Source organism: Lathyrus oleraceus, chromosome 1, assembly GCF_024323335.1.
Source record: "Lathyrus oleraceus cultivar Zhongwan6 chromosome 1, CAAS_Psat_ZW6_1.0, whole genome shotgun sequence".
Classification (NCBI taxonomy): domain Eukaryota; kingdom Viridiplantae; phylum Streptophyta; class Magnoliopsida; order Fabales; family Fabaceae; genus Lathyrus; species Lathyrus oleraceus.
The window spans coordinates 433,414,098-433,422,027 of NC_066579.1; positions in this window are offsets into that span (position 1 = coordinate 433,414,098).

A 7,930-nucleotide genomic window follows, 5' to 3' on the forward strand; every position below is an offset into this window, starting at 1 on the left:
CTCTTGTTTGACTTTAATTTGAGATTGGTTGGTGAATACCTTGCTGTTTAGGAATTTTTTCTTGCTTTGGACCCTAGGCTTAGCCTAGTGGTCTTGTTGCTAATATTTGCTTGATTTTTCAGGATCAAAGGCATAATGCACATGGAGAATGAATCAAGTTAAATTTAATTGATGTTGTTGATGTTTGTACACTAACATAACATTGTTTTGTAGGTGGTGAAGCTTAGGCTTGGGCTTTGAGCTTGCTTTATTGTGCATTGCTTTGTATAGTTTGATTGATTGAACACTTGCTGTTTGGTTTTGTCTGTCTGATTACTAACTGTGTTGGATTGTTTCCAGGTACTTTAGTTGCTCAGTTCCTTGTGAACTTTTGCTTTGCGTTGCTTAAGCAACTTGCATTGAGGTAGGTCCTCTTGACTTCATGTAGTCTGGAGACCCGGCTGTTACCGGGCCGGGCAAATCAATGTCTGAAGTCCTCCTTAAGAGGCAATGATTGTGGTTGTTTATTTTTAAGCCCAAGCAGGTGAAAATCCTTTAAATAAGGCAATTGGTGGAAGGTAGGGGTATGCAGTCTACCCCCCACTATTCAGTTGAGTCTTCTCCTTGCTCCCATTACATGGTTGTAGCATTGAGATCAAAAGCCCAAGATCTGTTGTGTCAGAGTCTTCGAGTATAGAAGGGTTCCCCCATTCTGGACCCATGCTCATTTGTCAGAAGCTCTCCCTGGTCAGGGATCAGAGCTGTGAGGTCTTACCCTCACTTCATCCTTTCATCTGCTTCACCTTAGCCTCGTAATGGCAAGGTTAAGAGCAAAACCAGCATGTACAGACGACTCGCTTCGGCGGTCAAACCCCTTTGATTGAGCCTCTTGTTTGGTTATAGCGTGTGCTCTGTGAATCTCTGATTGACATGCTTGTTTGAGATGCCTGTTCTCATTTGGTATATGATGTATGCTTGTATGCTTTCTTATTTCCTGGTTAGGATAGTTTGCTTATGCAAGTAGGATAGAAAACCGAACTTAGGGTGACTTTGCATGACAACATTAGGCTCGAGTCTCAGCTCCCTAGTGTCGTGTTTTCCCCTCGGTTTCTGGTTAGCAATTTAGTCCCTTTCAGGGGAACTACATCGCCCTGATCCTCGTTCCAGACGAGGTATGTAGGCAGGAGGTCGTGCGAGACCTCTCCGGGCGCCTTTTTATTTATTTGTGTGTGTTGTTTGACTTGTAGGCTCGAGTTCCTGACTCCCTACTAGTTTGCATGTTCTTTCTTTCCCTTTCAGGGGAACTACATCGCCCTGATCCTTGTTCCAGACAAGGTATGTAGGCAGGGGGTCGTACGAGACCTCTCCGGGCAACCTTTTTCTTTTTGCGTGTGTTAACTTGTTATCTGATCGTATGTTTGGGTTCGGATGCCGACGTAAGTCCAGTGATTGGCTGTCGGGCTCCACGTTTGCCGCTTTGATTGTGTTTTGGTTCGGATGCTGACGTAATTCCATCCAGTGGTTGTCGGGCTCCATGTTTGCCATCTATCTGTTTGTTTTGTGTTGTTTGGCGTGCATAAGCCGAACTACAGAGACTCTGATTCTTGTTCCAGACAAGATATGTAGGCATAAGGTGCGATACCTTATCGAGCTCCTTCTCTTAACCCCACCTGCGTTCCCCGTGTGTGTGTGTGATGTTTAGCAACCTTTTCTTTATTCTAGAACGTGGATCCCTAGGAGTACCTAGGACGTGAGGGGTGCTAATACCTTCCCCTTGCGTAACCGACTCCCGAACCTTTTCTCTCTGGTCGCGAGACCATGTCTTTCCAGGTTTCTCTGAGCGTTTCCTTTCCCTATCTTGGGATAAATAACGTTTAGTGGCGGCTCTGTGTGTGTTTTATTTTCGAGCCTCGCCGGTTGATTTTTCGCAGGATGCGACACCACCCACTCTATTTTTTGTGGAGCGAACATTATTATTTGCCATCTCTATCCAAAAATGATATTACAAAGAAAACAAAAATTTAAGATGGAATTAAAAATATTTTTGTACAATTTCACAATTATGTCTTACTAACATTGTAAAAAAATTACACTTTACACTAATAGTCTATATACTAAATTAGACATAAAAAAATCACTATAATCATTTGCTTCTAAATTAAAGAAAAATGAGAATATAAAATAAACAATAAAAACAGCTTCAAATAAAAATTTATTTTGAATAATTTTTTTAATAATCGATATTTATTTTAAAAATGATTTTCAACCGCAAATAACTTAACTTTTTAATCTTTTATACTCCTTCCTTCGTAGAAGTGTTAAAGTAGATCAAGTGGCAATAGTTCTTATTCCTTCATCCCTCTTTTCCCCGTCTTCAAAAATCTCACTAAAACCACTTCTAATTTCAAATTCAAAACTTAATCCAAATGTAGATTTTACGAATCAACATTGAAAGGCTTCAACGGATGTTCGTTGGCGCTAGTGGAGCTCTAGGTCACCCACCTCCAGATTCCCCAACTCTAAATTCCTCCGAGCAAGTCTACTTCTCATCCCTCGCTCTTCTAAAGATGCTTACATAATGTGAAATTTCCCTTTTTAACCTAATCAAATCATGATCTATCCAATTTTTAAAACTAGGGTTTCATCAATATCTATTTTGTTATATCTTGAATATAATAGGAAATGTTGGTGTTCCCATGGAGGTTATGGGTTTGATGCTTGGAGAGTTTGTTGATGAGTACATTGTTCGTGTTGTTAATGTGTTTGCAATACCACAGAGTGGAACTGGTTTTAGTGTTGAAGTTGTTGATCATGTCTTTCAGACTAATATGTTTGATATGCTCAAACAAACTGGACGATATTTTGTTTTGTTTTTGAAGTTTTTTTAGTTATGTGTTCTTTGTGTTTGATTAGATTCATGAATTTGTATACATTTGTTATTGATTGACTTATTTTGCAGACAATAGATGTTTATTAGTTGGTATCATTCACATCCTGTGTTTGGACATTGGTTGTCTGGTGTTGACATCAATACACAACAGGTTCTACTACAATCCTTTTGGTTTATGTCTTGTTTATGTATATGTTTGGATTGGTGATATGTGATGGAATGAAATAGAGCGGAGTGACCAATAATCAAATTCCATTATTTGGATTTGCAAATGATAGATGGAGCGGAATAGAGCATGATGGAATGTATGCAACTGAATGAACTAATTAGTTATGTTCCATTCCGTCAAATTATAAAAAATACTCAAACAATGAAATGGAATATCTGATCCATTTTGCTCCCTTACACTCAATTCCATTAAGTTTCATTCTTCTTCTTTGTTCAAATTCATCAATCCAAACATAATCTTAAATTTCCCCATACAACGTATTTATGTGTTGAGTGATTCCGGTAAGTTTTGATTTTGACGATGTTTGTAACTTTTAACAATATGGTTTGAAAGTCAAAGCAAAGATATCCCTAATATACTCTAATAAACAAAGAATGAAAATCCATTACTGCGTACAACAAACACATTAATATACTCTGTGAAAATATAATATGTTTAATATAGGATGTGTTTATAAAATTACTATGCACCGATTTACTCTTGTACAACAAATACACTAACTTATGTGATTCCACTAATACTCCACTAACTTATATAATGAAACTTAAAAGATAGAACAAATTAATTGTCAAGTAGTCACATGATTTCAGAATATTATTTTACTAACAGTCCCATTTATTCTTGGGTTTGCAAGTTATTTGACTTACATATGCGTTTTACATGCACCAAAAAAGAACCCCTGCCATCTCCCTTCATTTTTATATGATGGTCATATGTCTTAGTTTGTGCCTCCAAAAAAGAACTCGCCAATGCTCGTACATTTTTAGACGAATTGAAATAGTCATAGTCAGTGCTTCGAACAATTTAATTATTATTAGTTAGAATTTGCAAAACTAAAGATGAGGTTAGTAGGGGTCAAAATCTGACAAGAATAATTTGGGTATTATATAAAAATGTGGGGTGTCAAAATAAAACGTGGGGTTGAATTAAATTCTCTTCACGCCCCCATTAGCTACCCGACTTGTTCACTCGTTAAAGAAAATGTTCACATTTTTCCCTCTGTCCGATTTTCAAAACCCTTGCTCATCTTCTTTCCAGATGTATTTCCATAACTATTGCATCTGTTTTCTCCCGATGACTTTCGCCAGGGTTTTTAAATTTGTCTTCCTTCACACTATTTTATGTTACGACAAATGCATTTGATTAGTATGCTTACACACAGGGACACTGTCATACCCCAAAATTTGCCCAATAATCTTGCAAAACATTTCTCGAAGCACTCCAACTTATTCTGCAAGGCACTGACCTTAAAGGAACAAAAGCCCAGCTCACTACAGGCCCAATCTAGAAAAAGGCCCAAACTAGCTCGCTCGCTAGGCGAGCAACTCCTTCGCCTAGCGAATCTTGCGAATACCAGAATTTTTGGGCTTCATTCTGAGCCCATTAGGTCACAAATGGCCTGCTCGCTAGGCGAGCAAATCCTTCGCCTAGCGAACCCTTCGCTACAACGCTCGCCTAGCGAAGCTTGCGACATAACAGAATTTTTGGGCTTCATTCTGAGCCCATTAGGTCACCACAATCACTATAAATACCGACACTTCAGTCAGAAAGACGGAGACAGAAGGAGACGGACGAAAAACGGAGAAAGGAGAACCCTAGTAAGCAAACCCTAACACTCACGGGAGGCAAACCCTGAAGGAACTCGGCGGCATCAAAGTTATCTCTGCCCAATTCAATCCGATTTGCCAATCCAGGGTCGCAATTCAATTTGCAAACAGGTTTGCATTGCTATTACCGCCTTATGTTCTTAATTTGCATATGGCATTATGATTAAATTTCTGAAAATATCTTAAGGTTGGCATGTGAATTTTGGTATGTACCTGAATACCTTAAATGATTAACCATATAATTGCTGTAATGAAAGCCATAAGGCATAAAATTGGTTGAAATTGTGCTGATGTCAAAACCAGAATCCGCAGCCGCTCGCTAGCACATCGCTAAGCGAGCATGCAGCGAGTATTCGCTAAGCCTTCGCTAGGCGAGGCAGGAGCGAACGTGACAGTAGCTGACTTTTCTATTCTGAGTTTTCACTCATGTTTTATCATAGCCATGCATCATTTACCCGACCCTATTTACTGTTGTGATTTTTTTTTTGTGTGGTGTAATCCTCGATTGCACCCAGATTTGGTGTTCTAACATGTTTTGTTGAGTTTTGTAAAGGTTCACATACCCCAGGAAAAGATTGCTTGTTAGGTATTCCACTTTATTTGTGGGATACCCTTGTGGAGATTCACCCTGAATTACTCAATTGATTTTAATGTATTAATTTTTATGGCAAAGATCCACCCTAAATTGCTTAATTAATCTTAATGTATTAATTTTAATGTGGGGATTCCTCCTAATTACCTAATTGATTGTAAAATACAGCCTATGAATATGTGATCTTGGACCTCTCTTTGTTGCCCTACGGTATTACGGTATAATGGTCATGTCCCGCGAATGTGGGGATATACTTAGCCAAGACCCTTCGATTAAATCATCATAAAATCAATCATAGTCCCTCGGATGTTACCTTCGAATATATGATTTTGTCCCTCGATGACCCTTCGGTGTAGCCTACGGTTAAATGATGATCGTCCCTTCGAATGCTAAGGTAACCTTACAAATGTTGCCTTCAATGACCAATCGATGACCCTACGATGACCCTTAAATCCAAAAGGACAAGACTACTTACTTCTCAATAGTAAGGACAGTTTTACCCTCATAAGGATAGGAAATGCCCCTAAAGACCCTAGGAAGGTATAACTCTTAATTGCTGGCTCACAACCTAAAATATTTTTCACACCCCACACCTTTCAAAACATCTTTTAGAAAATCACCACTTGGTATACATTCATGCTAGAATCACTACCGAGTTATATTTTTCTAAACAACTTTCAAAACTAAACGAGATAACCACTTTGTATACATTCATACAAGAATCATTACAAAGTTAAATTCTCTTTTCAAAACACTTTCTAAACAATGCACAACCACTTTTTCCAGACAAACATAAGTGATCAAGCAATTAAGAGCCCATGGATAACCATGGATACAAAGGGTGCTAACACCTTCCCTTTGTATAATGTACCTCCCGAACCCAAAATCTAATTAAGGTCTTTCCTGTTCTTTTCCACCTTTCCTTATTGGATAAAAGAAAAGTCGGTGGCGACTCTTGCTATCCGCGACATTGCGATTAAAAGCAAAACACCCCAAGTCAGTTCACCGTATGACAGAACTGGCGACTCTGCTGGGGACTTAAAAAGAGAGGTTACCTTAAAAACAAGATCACTTATTTAAATCGTCTGATTTACTTTTAAGGGATTGCTTGGATATTTTATGCTTGAGTGAAAGATCCTACACCCGGATCTAGTGTGCCTTAGGTAAGTAGCAATAGATCATCGCGACTATCCGGCGTATACTGGAATGGTCAAAATGATGGCTACGGTTAATGTGACACTTTGGATGTCCTGATGTTCCTCATGTTTACTTGAGGAAAAATTTGGCATTCGCGTGGTGTCATCAAAGCATTAACCAGACCTTTAGAACCCTAATTGACTCATCCTAACCATTAGAAAGTAGTGAGATAACTGGCTTCGGTTCCGACTGAGGTTGGTTGAGACTCGATACTACACTCTTTGAGATTGGACTTTAGGGAAGCTTCGGTCAACCACTTGGTGTTGCACTTAAGTGGACTTAAGGAAAGGTCAATGATTTGAGATCCTTCTAGAACCCGGTTACTATTCTAGGACAGGTTAAACCAACCAAACTTCAGTGGGGAGGGTACTTACCTATGGAACTCATGCAAGCCTTAAAACCTAGGAGTGATTGTTGTGTGACTTGCTTGTGCTTGTTATTTACATAACATCATAACATCATAACATCATAACATCATAACATCATAACATCACGGCATTATACTAACCATTTCAAGGACTTAGGAATTTAGCTTTGCTCTGTTAAACAGGTTATGGCCTCCAGGAAGACCATCCGGATCAATTTTGTAGCAATCTCTCCTCAGCTGAAGGATTTAGTGTCAGAACTTTCCGATCATGCTCAGTTCATCAAGAGACATGGTTCTATCCTCAATTTGGTTACCACTGATTTCAAAGAAGATATGATGAGAGTTCTATTCCAGTTCTTCGATCCTAAACATCATTGCTTCACATTCCCAGATTATCAGTTGGTACCCACATTAGAAGAATTTTCTAGGCTGCTTGGGATACCTATTCTTGATCGAACACCTTTCAATGGGTTAGAAAAGATTCTGAAGTCTGAAGAAGTTGTCGCGGCTTTACACATGACAAAGTCCGATATTGAAACCAATTGGGTAACAAGAAGTGGAATTAAGGGTTTACTTGCCAAATTTCTGATAAATAAGGCCCGAGAATTCTTAAAGGATATGAATGTCCATGCTTTCGAAGATGTTCTAGCATTGCTAATCTATGGTTTGGTGCTATTTCCTAACCCAGACCAATTCGTAGATATGAATGCTATTAAGATATTTCTCACTCATAACCCTGTGCCTACCTTGCTCGGAGATATTCTGCATTCCCTTCACACTCGTACTATGAAAAGGCAAGGGACTCTCATGTGCTGCATACCTCTATTGTCTAGGTGGTTTATTTCACACCTTCCTCAATCAGTCTTGAAGAATGAGCAAAATCTGAAATGGTCTCAAAGGATAATGTCACTCTCCCATTCAGACATCCGTTGGTGTCCTCATCTCGAGGGAAATGTTACCCTCATTGACCGTTGTGGAGAATTCTCTAATGTACCACTCCTGGGGATAAGAGGAGGTATTACTTATAACCCAGCTTTAGCCCTACGCCAGTTTGGTTATGCTCGAAGAG